This window comes from Protopterus annectens, chromosome 2.part0 (assembly GCF_019279795.1).
Source record: "Protopterus annectens isolate FY-2018-M chromosome 2.part0, PAN1.0, whole genome shotgun sequence".
In the NCBI taxonomy this organism is placed as follows: Eukaryota; Metazoa; Chordata; order Ceratodontiformes; family Protopteridae; genus Protopterus; species Protopterus annectens.
Window position 1 is genome coordinate 1996385747 of NC_056728.1, and position 13749 is coordinate 1996399495.

Genomic DNA, 13749 nt, shown 5'->3' on the forward strand with positions numbered 1-13749 from the left:
GTTTCATTTACTATTAGGTCAGCATACTGTTGTGTGTTCCCCTTAAGGTTGCATACATAACTGAAATATGCCTTATGGTTATCTTTAGTCTGGGAGACTATTTTTGACTCAAAGTTGGCTTTGGTGATTTTGATTAGTCCCTTGAATTGCTTATTGAGACTGATGAGTGAGTTTTTTGTCTGTTGTGCAATGCCCTAACTATTTTTCCCCAAGATGTTCTTTCTTTTCTGTACAACCTATTTATACTGATTGTCACCAAGGGGTCTTGCTTTTGGAGTTAGTTCCAGTTGTGAAAATAAAGCCTTTGTGAGAGCAGTATTGTCAGTCAGTTTGTAGTCATAGCTATGTCTTGTGTACCTTAATAATTTCAAAAACCTTAACTTTAAATACAGAAAATGGCCCAAAAGTCACCAAACCATGACAAAAATACCAAAATAAAGGCAACTGTTGTGTCTAGCTAATTACTGAAGAAGCGGTCTAAAAGAACAAACCTAATACAAGAAAGTATTTATGAGAATTATTTAAATATGATTGTTTTTACGGATGTTTATTTATTTTTTTTATTATTATAATACAACTGTATTTATGCTTATAAAAGTGTTTGTCTCCTTAACAGAAGTGCCTAGCTAGCTGATTAAAACTTTTATTGATTAATTATTTCATATGATATTATTAAGGAATGGTTGAGTTTGTATCAAATTTTATTCTAATGAAGTCCTGGATGCTACAGGATGAAAGTGCTTAACAACATTAAGGTGTTTGCTTACTTTTTTGTATTGTGTTCCTTGTTTTACACTATTTCTTCAGTGAGTAGCTGCACATAACACAGTCGCCTAACCTTTAACTTTGCCATCTGATATTTGGTTTTGTTATAATCGGTATCCTGTTATAGGCCATTCAAGTAAAGTTTTTCTTCACTTTTTCTTTTTCTAGTTTAGTTATCTACCATGACCTTCATTTACTTCCGTAAGTATAAATCTTTACTGGGACATATGTTTCTATTAGAGGGATCATGAAATCAAAAAAAAAAAAAATCCTCCACAATTTTAAAATTCTAATCTGGTTCCTTTCCTCAGGCCAGTTCCAGTTATGCATTCCTCCTATTATATCACACTAATAGGTTCTATAGAAAGTTTTTCTGTGACTGTCCACCAGATAAGCTCTCTTGTAATCTTTTCCTTCCAATTACAGTGACATAAGTGATATAATCCATCCAGCACTGGCGAAAAGATGCAGTCATCACTAATTGTATCCTCGTTAATGAAAATAATATTAATATGTTCTCTTTCCTTGTTTTTTTAACCATCAATGAATATTTTAAATCCTTGCTAGAGTCTGGATGTTGTTCCATGGCTATTCATTTCTGTCTGAGTCATCCAGTCAACATTTCGGGCATTTAAATCACCAGCTATGATGTCATAATTACTCAACATAGGATTATTAAGTGCTCCATTAAATAAATCCTGATCGTCTTTCAATTTATTTGGGGGCCTATAAAAACATTAATATGCCTGTCATGTTTGTTAAATTATACCTTGATACCTATCATTTCATGAGCATCACTATTAAAAGCAATAACAGAAGACAGCTTAAAGTTCACTAAAGTAAGATGTTCCTGCCTTTCTTATCTTTTTAATAATAATTATAACGCAGGCAACTGCTAAGAGCAATTAAATTGTTCACATTAGAAAATTATGTTTCTGTAATCCTCCTCTATTACCAATAATTCTACAGCTGCTAATTTACTTTTAAGGCTTTTTTATTCAGTCATAAAGCACTATAATCCCCAGCAGTTTTTATTTCTAAAAAGTTTTCTTACAATTTTCTTAAACACTCTGAGAAAATATGGTTTGACTTTTTTATATTTTTCAATGATTTTCTATGTGGTTAGATGTCACATTGTTCAATGTTCTTGCTCAAAAAAGCAAGTAAGGATTTAAGATATTCACTCTGAGGTTGCACAGCAGTGGGGAAAGGGCAAAAACCTTTCTTAGTATAAAATTAATTTTGTCAGTCTTTTTGTTGTGTTTAGATATTTTTCAGTTAAATCTTTTTACTTTTAGATAGTTTGCTGTTGATCACTTTACTGTCAAGCAAATCAAATGTTTTATATACACACATACGTATATATATATATCTATATATATATATATATATATATATATATATGTGTGTGTGTGTGTGTGTGTGTGTGTGTGTGTGTGTGTGTGTTCTGATGACACATCGAACTCCATAGGATCGAGAATTCATAATCAGTGTCTCAGAATGTGCATTATACAATACTACCTCAAGACTATCAGGAGCGGCCTTAGATCAACTGGTGCTCTAGGCAAAAGGGCTCAATGGTGCCCCCCACAACACCTACTGGTGCCCCCATCCTGGTATACCTACACCAAAAAAATACTGGAAAAGGTGCCCCTACTGAGCGGCGCCCTAGGAAGCTGCCTAGTTGGCCTATGCCTAAGGCTGGCTATGAAGACAATTTTAAATGAGATTGGGGCACAGTGAAAAAAATTGGGGAATTCATCCTTTATTCCACTGTGGAGTTATCTGCAGTTGGTACAAATAAATTAGCTAGTGGTATGGGGGTGCCCTGTTTGTTTGAACTTCCAGCACTTTGGAATGCCAGTCATTTCATCGCAATTATGTAGCATTTGCCATTTTGAAATTATTATTATGATTATATGATATATGATATAAATCCACATACACACACACACACACACACACACATATATATATATATATATATATATATATATATATATATATATATATATATATAAATATATATATATATATATATATATATATATATATATATATAGAGAGAGAGAGAGAGAGAGAGAGATGGTATATAGTTTTATACACACATACACACACATATAAATATATATATATATATATATATATATATATATATATATATATATATAATATCAACTGTATGTACCCTATTGTAAACTAAACATTACAATACAAGTGCCCTCTGGTATAGCAACCTGGTGAGCAATAGCTAGCAGCCTACCATGGTTTTAAATCCTCCCTCGCAACCTTCCTGGCTTCTTCCCCATTTCCCATGTGTCCGAGATCTACCTTTCTAATTACCCAGTCTGGCCACTAGGTGGCAGCATTCCTGCTTCTAGCTACACCTCATTGCTTGCTTACACTACTGTTAACCTAACTCTGCCCTGTTCTTAGCCTCAGATTTAACAAACACTATATTAAACTATCTCTGCCCTGTATAGCCTCTAGCTCCTGTGAACCTTCTTCTTCCTCCAACTCAAATACTGAGTGCCTTTACTGTAGTCTCCTTACCTCAGATCTGTTCTCTCCTTCACTGATACACTCTTCATTTTCTCCTCCTAATTGGATCTACCCGCTCTGTTCGCCCTGTGGGCTCACTCCACTCCCCTACCCTGCCCCCAATTCCCATCCACACCCAGCACGTCTACATTTATTCTATCCATTCTCCACCCACTCAACGCAACTACCTAATAGAACCTCTTCCCACATTACTCCCCCCCTCCACCCAGTCTACCTAATTACCCAATTGAAGCTCTTCCCTCATTACTATTCTTCCTTACTCCCTCCTACATAAACACATCACATGGTCTAATCCCCCACCATTTAAAGTCCCCTCCTCTGTTTCATTTTAAACTAAGATGAGCTTCTTCTCTGTCACTACCCCCCTCTTATTTCTTACCTATTTCTTCCCCCTGAATTATATTCATTAAACAATCTTTGTCTTAATATGCTCCTCTTACTTCTCCACACCCTCCAGGCCCCCTGCTTCCTCCTTGTATTCCTAATTCCCTTATGTTATGCTAGCTCTTATTCCTCCAGTGTACCACCTATCCTACCTTCATCTCAAACTGACACACTTGATATTCTTCTCCCTCATTCATACACTCATTTCTTCTCCATCTTCTCTTCCCTTATTCATCCTTACCCTCTGCACCTATTCTATCCTAAAATTATCACCATTACAGCTAAAATACTTACCCTTAAACTAATGTTAGTTTTACCCAAACTCATGCAATATAAACCCAAATGACTAAAAGTTTCTTCCTTCAACAACCTAATATTAGCTGGGGATATTCATCCCAACCCTGGCCCTAGTACCCTAACTAATAACTCCCTCCCCCTTTCTCCTTCTTCCCCCTCCTCCCCCCACAATACCCTGAAATTTTTTACATTCAATGCCCAAAGTCTTAACAATAAACCTCACCAATTTCAAGCATGGCTAAGCCATAACCAATCAGACATCTTAGCCATCTCGGAAACCTGGCTGAAACCCCATATCTCTGACTCTGAAATCTACCTGCAGGATTTCAATCTCTCAGAACTGACTGACCAAATAAAAATTCCAATCCTTCAATTCAACAATACTGAACTAACAGTTGGTGTACTAAAGATGAATAAATACAAAAATAACTGCATCATTGCCCTATATATATCTCCCGGAAACAACATCTCTACCCTCGAAAATATTCTCTTATGGGCGTCATCTGAAATTAATTATGAAACTTACATACTAGGTGACGTAAACCTGAGCTGGAACAAGTTCAATAGTCCCTCTCCCTCCTTATCCATTAACCTCTATAACTTTACTCCAGTAATCCTGTCCACCACCCAACCCAACAGAACAAATCCCCCAGGATTTATTATAGACTGGATCCTAGTCACCCATCCAAATAAAATAACTTACACTGGCACCATTCCCGACACCATTAGCGACCGCCTTCCAGCCTTCATTCATCATTCAACTAGCTCTACCCCACATCAGCATCAATACATTGTCACTCACAACCTTAGCAACTTCAACCCCTCAACTTTCTCAAATATTCTTAAACAAATGAACTGGCAAGTCCTAAACACCCTTCCTCTTGATAAAGCTATAGACCACTTCAACTCTATCTTCCTTGACACTATAAACTCCCTAGCCCCACTAAGAAACAGAAGGATAAAAACAAATATAAGAATAGATCAGATATGAATGTAAACTTATTTGCCGCAATTGGGAAAAGGACAGAAGTGTCTACCTTGCCGGCGGTGCAAGAATTATGCACTCAGATAGAGAAATTAATTTACAAGGAAACATCAGTATTCTATAACATTCATAGTTTGCAGCACTATCAAGAACTGCAAATTACACCAAGAGGTCTCCATGCTGTTAAAAGTCCATCAGCTCCTTTCCTACTCACAGATGAGCACGTTCCATGATCGGTGGATAGTGGCAGCTCATAAGTGTCAGCAGTGAGTGGGTTGCTATCCTTATTGAAAGGGACATGCTTAAAAGGAATATGCTTAAAGCAGAGACCAAAAGTTGTGTGTTGAAGTGAAGAAACAAACTTTGAATGCTGCACTTGAATAATTTCTGAATAATATTAATGATAGACTAGCTTCCTATGAGAAAGAACTTCTCAACCGTAAAAAAAAAAAACAAATTGCAGAGAGACTTGCAAGATAATGATAGGAAGAAAGCATTTTTGCTTTCTACCAATCAACAGTCCACATGTCATCATGTCAGATTTCAAAGAGAACAGGAAGCAAAGGAGCAGCAACCCAGCTTCTATACAGTGGCAGAAAGTGCAGCTTCCTCAGCAGACAACTGAGAGGAAGAAGAAAAGTTCCCATGTTTTCCAGCTCCACAACAAGGGGAATCCTTTCAGAGAACATTTCAGGAGCCAGCAGGTAACAAAGGGGTGAACAAGAAGAGGACACGGTTTGGACTTGGGGGGAATAGAGAACAAAATTATGGACCATACAATAAGTGTGGAAAATGGATATACTAGTCAGGTACGGACTGTAAATCTAGACCCTTATGTTGTAAACATTTCAGAGTATGTACTGAATGAATGTGAAATGTCCGTTTTGAATAAGGGTTTGAAATTCATTCCAATGTTGATACCTAGACCGTATGAATTGAAAAGCAAGATTTTTAAACTTGTTCGCAAAATGCATATCAAGGAATATTTTTTTGAAGTAAAAAAAGCTGATAACAATGAATCGAATGAAACCAGTGACTCAAAATCTGTTGACAGCTTTTATACTTGTGAATCGGAAATAGAAACAAATGCATATAGTAAATTAGATACAACTAGTATCAAAGTTAATAACAAGTTTATGCCACCTTGTAAAAATGAAAGTATTTTACAATTTAATATAGCTGTTAATTGGATAAAGAACTGCTTGAATTTAATAAGATAGATAGAATGTATATCATGACCAAGCAGGAATGGTTGAGTTTGAAGCAATTAAGTGAAAATGAACATCTGGTCTTTAAACCTTCAGATAAAGGGGGAAAGCTAGTAGTCATGAATAATCAAAACTATTATGAGATGTGTATGGAAATCTTAAATAACACAGCTGTATATTGCTTAGTGCAAGAAGCAAAATATTTACATGCAATTAATGATTACGAGCGATTATTATATAAGGGAATGCGTTTAAATTATTTCTCTAAAACAGATGTCAATGAAAAATGTACCAGTAAAGAAAGCATTATTGCCAGATTTTATGGTGTTCTCAAAATACACAAAAATATTACTCACCCCCCCCCCCCCAGGATGACCAATAGTGTCAGCTACTGGTTATTTCACACATAATTTGGGCTGTTTTCTGCATGGATGTTTAATTAAAACAGTGGTTAAATTGCCAGCGTATATTAAAGATTATTTTGATTTACTAGAGAAATTGAAACAGGTATGCTGGCAATCAGACATGTACTTTCTGGTAATAGACATGACCAGTTTGTATACAAGCATACAACATCATTTAGGCATGGAGGCATTAAGCTATTTTATGGGGGATAGCCCTAAAACTCAGTACATTAAGGAACTAGTACATTTCTGCTTGGTCAACAATATCTTTGAATTCAATGGCAAATGATGTCAACAGTTACAAGGAACAGTGATGGGAGGAGCTTTTGCCCCCATGTATGCAAACCTTTTCATGGGTTTGGTTGAATACAGTCATATTTATAGTTCATTTTACAAGAAATATGCTGTGAATTATTTTAGATACATAGATGATTTTATGTTCATTTGTAAAGGTGGGAAAAATGAAGTAAATACTTTTATTAAATATTTGAATTATAGTAGATTCCTAATTAAATACGATGGCTTGCAAGAAGGTAATAGAGTTAATTACTTGGATTTAACATTAGAAGGGATGATAGATGGACAGATAAGAACACAAATATATAGAAAATTTGATAAGCCTAGTCACATGTTTTATGCAAATAGTTGTCATCCCGCACATACAGTAGAAGCTCTGCATATGGAGAAATTTTAATAATTAAAAGATTATGTAGTAATTTGGAAGATGTCAAGATAGAGACTTCCACAGTAAGTAATATGTTTATAGAGAGGTTATTCTGAACTAATAGTTAAAGAAAGTTATAATAAAGTATTTGGGCACAGAGCAAGAAATCCCAAAAGTAAATATATGCATAAGTTATGTACTAATATTAATAAGGGATGGGATTCACAACAAATAATAGTTGTGTCCAAACATACTATTTTTTTAGATAAGTTGCAAAAAATGCTTACAGGTTTTTGGAACATTGTAAGGAGGGAAGTGCCTTCACTTACAGATGTACAGCTTCAACGTTCCTGTCAAAAAGGCAGAAGCCTTAAAGGATTTTTTGGTGCATAGTGTCTATAAAAAACAAGGGAAATTATAGGGAATTTGAGTCTGAATATAGGCACTAAAGCCCGTGGTAAATGTTCTATTTGTCATTACATAACTAATCCTTTTGAAGAAATAAATGGTAAAAAGTTTGAAACAAAAGGATGTTACAGACATAAAAGTGTGGGGGTAATTTATACTATAAAATGTGAGTGTAATACATTTTACGTAGGAGAAACCAAAAGAAGTTTGGCTGAAAGAATTAAAAAACATGTCAGAGATATGAAAAATCATAAAATAGTTAGGCCTTTGGCAGAACATTGTGATAAAAAACATGGAGGGGTACCTTTAAAATTTAACATTACTATTTTAGAACAAATTAATTCTAAATATATTAGTGAGAATAGGATGAAGTATCTTTTAAGAAAGAAGGAATATATTATAATTCGTAAATATAATACACTGCAACCCATAGGACTTAATAGGGAATGCAACTGGAAAAGTTTTATTTAGTGAGGTAATAATCTATGTGTTTGATAGTTAAAAGTAGGAGTTTAGTATATTAATTAATTAATTAAATTGATAAGTGTTTTTAGATGAGTATGTAATTGATTAATTAATGCTTATAATATAAAAGTGCATGTCATGTGTAGTTTAGTCTCTGTAAAGGCTATTTGGCGTAGGTGCTACGAAGTTACAGTGTTGCTGTTTTTGTATAAGAAAAAGTTTCTATTTTAGCTACACTTGAACTGTATCAATTTGTTGCTGTTTTTATTGGATTTTGTATCAAGTTTGCTGCTGCTTATTCAGATTTGGATTTGCTGAATAAATTGATTCAGCTGAAGAAACCTGGAGAAGTGGAATTACTAGGATACAGTGATTCATTTTTTAGCAACTGTTTTTGTGGTTTACAATACTGAACTAACAGTTGGTCTACTAAAGATGAATAAACACAAAAATATCTGCATCATTGCCTTATATATATCTCCCGGCAACAACATCTCTACCCCAAAGATATTCTCTTATGGGCCTCATTTGAAATTAATTATGAAACTTACATACTAGGGGACGTAAACCTCGACTGGAACAAGTTCAATAGTCCCTCCCCCTCCTTATCCATTAACCTCTATAACTTTAGTCAAATAATCCTGTCCACCACCCGACCCAACAGAACGAATCCCCCAGGATCTATTACAGACTGGATCCTAATCACCCATACAAATAAAATAACTGACTCTGGCACCATTCTCGACACCATTAACGACCACCTTCCAGCCTTGATTCGTCATTCAACTAGCTCTACCCCACATCAGCATCAATACAGTCTCACTCACAACCTTAGCAACTTCAACCCCCCCAACTTTCTCAAATATTCTTTATCAAATGAACTGGCAAGTCCTAAACACCCTTCCTCTTAATAAAGCTATAGACCACTTCAACTCTCTCTTCCTTGACACTCTTAACTCCCTAGCCCCACTAAGAAATAGAAGGATAAAAACAAATATAACTCCATGGCTCTCCAAAGAAACCAAACAGATTATGCTTCAAAGGGACAAATCCTGAAAGCTTTACCATAACAACAAACTGACCAAAACCCTGCTCGAATACAAACAACTCCATAACCTCGCAAAACAACAAATCATTAAAGACAAAAAAATCCTACTATATTAAGCTCCAGTCCAACAATAACAATAACCCAAACAATTCTGGAAATCCATAAACTCCCTTCTCAATCCTGGCTCCAAGAATAACCCCTATCCTGACCCAAGTATATCTGACCTTGAATTAGGATTTAAGTTTAATTTATTCTTTATTAAAACTATTTCTAACCTGACCAAGACTTTTCCTAACAGTAATCCACCTGTCCAACATTCCTCTTCACCTAACCTCCTTATGTTTGAGCTTAAACCAGGCTCTACCAATCTCATAAAAAGACTACTATCCAAACTTAAACCTTACTCCAGTGCTCCCGATAATATTCCCTCCTCCTTCCTAAAATCTGCAGCAGATGGTATATCACTCCCAATTAGCATCATAATCAACAGATCTATAAAGGAATCATATGTACCCAAACTATAACGTTCAGCCTACATTCTTCTTCTCCACAAAGGAGGCAAAAAGACCAACATCTCAAACTTCCAGCCCATTGCTCTGCTCTCACCAATCTCCAAAATCTTAGAAAAATGTTTCCACCTCCAACATATGCCTTTCCTAGCCCAAAACAACTCCTTACATCTTCCCAACATGGCTTCTGCCCAGGCCATAGCACTATAACTGCTCTACTCTCCTTTTCAGAAACAGTCAACCAAGGCCGAGATTCAGGACATTTAGTTTCCACAGTTCTTCTCGATCTTTCTAAAGCTTTCAATACTGTTTCCCATAAACACCTTATCTAGCATCTCTCCCCCCTACATCTCTCTCCTAATACTGTATCCTGGTTTTCTAGCTACCTGTCAGACAGATCTCAGGCAGTCAAATGGAAGAACTCCACCTCCTCCTTTCTTCCTACCCCCAACTGACGTCCCTCAAGGGTCCATCTCCAGATCTATGCTTTTTAACATCTTTATCAATAACCTTCACTCTGCTATTCCTGATGCCAAAATTATTCAATATGCAGACGACTCTACATTAGTCTGCTCGGCCTCAAACCTCCTTGAACTACTGACTAAAACCCAAAGTGCTTTTTCTACTACTGAAAACTGGATGTAACAAAACCACCTGTCACTAAATGCAAATAAATCTAAAATTCTACTATTCTCTCCCTCCAAGACTTTCTCTTACGACAGAAATTCATTCAAAGTCCTTAGCCAGCCCAACTCTCCCATAGAAGTGGTTCCCTTTGCAAAACTTCTTGGCATTACTATTGATGAACACCTCAAGTTTGATATCCACTTTCAACAAAATATAAAATAAAAACACCAAAAGTTAGGTATGCTTTATAGGAATAATCTCTCTCTCTCCAACTCAACTAGATATACTTTGGCTACTACGTACCTCCTCCCATCCCTGTTATATGGAGCCCCTCTTCTAACTAACCTGACCTCTACCATCACCTCTAAATTAGAAAACTACTATAATAAAATCTCTAAATTTGCCACCAGATCCAAAATTTATACCCATCACTGCCATACCCTTCATTACCTGCTGTGGTGGTGCTGCGGTAGCATTGTCGCCTCACAGTAAGATGCTATCCGGTGGAGACATGCATGAATGGGCATACCTTCGTTGAAGGTTGTGCATCAGGCCTGGGAAGCCAGTACGTAAAAATCAACTGACAATCATTAGCAGACCGGAGTTCTGTTGTGGCGACCCCTAACCGGGAAAAGCTGAAAGACACAAACAAACAAACTGCCATACCCTTCATTCTCTGAACTGGCATGAACTCCCTAATTACCTAGACTACCTCCAACTTACCACAGCACACAGACTTGTATTTCACACAAACAAATGTCCAGCTCTAATAAACATCCTTCCCCTACACTCTGAATAGACCTCTTAGACCTGAAAATCCAAACCTAATTACTATCCACAAACTAAAATGGCCTACTGGCCAACTTCTCCTCTCTTTTTCTTGAGGCAAGAAATGGAATTCTCTCCTTTCTACACTTAGGACAATAGCTAACTCAGAAAACTTCAAAATCCAGCTTTTCACTTACTTGTTCTCCAAATGGAAATGCACCTGCTTTGACCCTATCTAATTCCATTTAACAAATGCCCTGAGGAGGCTTTTCTCCTATGTGGTTAATCTCTCTAATACCCCAATAACTATCTCCTTCAGTTGACTCAAGCTCTCTGCAATTGCTTCTATATACAATTTCAACTTTGTAAATATTGTAAATAGCCTCTTACTTCAAATGAATGCATGTAAAGTGTTTCCTTACTTTAAATGATTGTATGTATAATGTTTTTTATATAATGAATGTATATTTCAATGAATCTCTACTGTACAACCATCAGATTTATCAAAATTATCTTTGTTGATCAAGCCTGATACAAAATATACATATTTGTAAAATGCACGTTACTCTGTAACTTCCTTACTTTTTAACCTTACTGTTTTATGTTCTATACACAACCATTACAGATTATTATACCCTAAAAGTTCTCCCACTACACCCTAAATCTCACCATACAAATAGATTCACCAAACTGCTATTTAAGCTCTCCAAACTCTATCACTACCTACACAAACAACTAACTCTAGCAGGAGACATACACCCCAACCCTGGTCCCACCTGCACTCAACCCACACCACACCTTTCCAACCATCCAACACTACCCCCTCCACCCCAACCAAACTTATCAATCTTGCACCAAAGATCCAAAGCATCCCTTCTCCTGATCAACATTAATGTTAGAAGCATAGCCAAAAAAACTCACAATCTAAACACGTTGCTATTCCATTACTCCCCAGATATAGTAACATTAACTGAAACCTGGCTTAAACCCCACACTGACAGTAATGAGATCACACCCCTAGGCTACAACATCCTATGTAAAGACAGAACCAATAAAAAAGGAGGAGGCATAGCAATCTTATACAAAGAACACCTCTCACTACAGCTCCATAACTCGTCAGTTCCACACATAGATAATGCAGAGATAATTATAGCTAAATTAAACATAAACTCTAGCAAAACCCTCAACATTATAGGAGGTTGCATACCACCTGGTAACAACACTTCTAGTGTTGAACACCTACTCTACTGGTGCTCCAATCACCTCCCCCAAGAAACCATTATCATGGGAGACTTCAATATTGACTGGCTCCAATGCTCCTCACAAAGCCCAACTATTCACCTGAACCTTTACGGGTTCACCCAAACCATCACAACTCCCACTAGAACTGACAAAGTCACCAAATGGATGTCCCTACTAGATTGGATTCTAGTAAACACACCCCACCTTGCATCTCACTCTGGATATCTCCCTGACAACCTAAGTGACCACAGTCCAACTTTCCTCCTTTGTGACCATATCGACCCAGTACATCAAACCACCTACCGCACAATCAGGAATAAAAAACATTTTAATCCTGACATCTTCATCACTGCCCTACAAAACTGCCATTGGGAACACCTCAAACATCTAACCCTAGATGAAGCAGTACTATCATTCAACAAGACCTTTCTTGATATTCTCAACACCCATGCCCCACCAAGACAAATTAGAGTGAAAGCCATCTACTCCCCCTGGTTAACCAAAAAAAACAGATCCCTACTGAAAGATAGAGATAAAGCCTGGTCACTATACCATAAAAACAAATCCAACACCACCAAACAAACCTTCCTAAAACTTAGAAACAAAACCAAGAAACAAGTGAAAATAGACAAAACCAATTATTACCTAAGTATCCAAAATAAGCACCAAAAAACATCCATAAAAGTTCTGGGCCACAGTTAAAAACCTATTACAACCAGGTAATATTGCTACTCCCACTCCAAAAACAACTTCCAGTACTGACAGCATAGCTACCCAATTCAACAATTTCTTCACTGAAACTATTCTAAACTTAGCCAACAAGCAAACTAACACATATACTTCCCCAGAATCAAACAATGCCTAACCCCCACAAGATGCCTCCACCCAATTTAAATTATACCCAGTATCCATGAGCTACATCAAAAAGCACCTGAAAAAATTAAAACCTACAACATTAGCCGCCGACAACCTTCCAACTGACTATCTTAAAATCGCAGCAGATGCCATCTACTATCCTATAGCAATGCTCATTAACAGATCTTTAGCTGAATCACATGTACACTCTATCTGGAAATTATCACACATAATACCTCTTCGCAAAGAACTCACTAACTACCACCCCATTGCCATTCTCTCTCCCTATCCAAGATCCTAGAAAGAATAGTACTCACACAACTCATGAAATACCTCACCTCACATAACCTACTATCTAGTACCCAGCACAGCTTTCGCCCAGCACATAGTACTACAACTGCCCTACTAACCTTTACCAACAAATTTAACCAACTTAAAAATGACTCCCTATTTGTATCAGCCTTATTTCTTGACCTTTCAAAAGCCTTTGATATGGTCAACCACAACAAACTCATTAAAATCCTTTCCTCCCTAAACATCAATATCACAACACTTAAC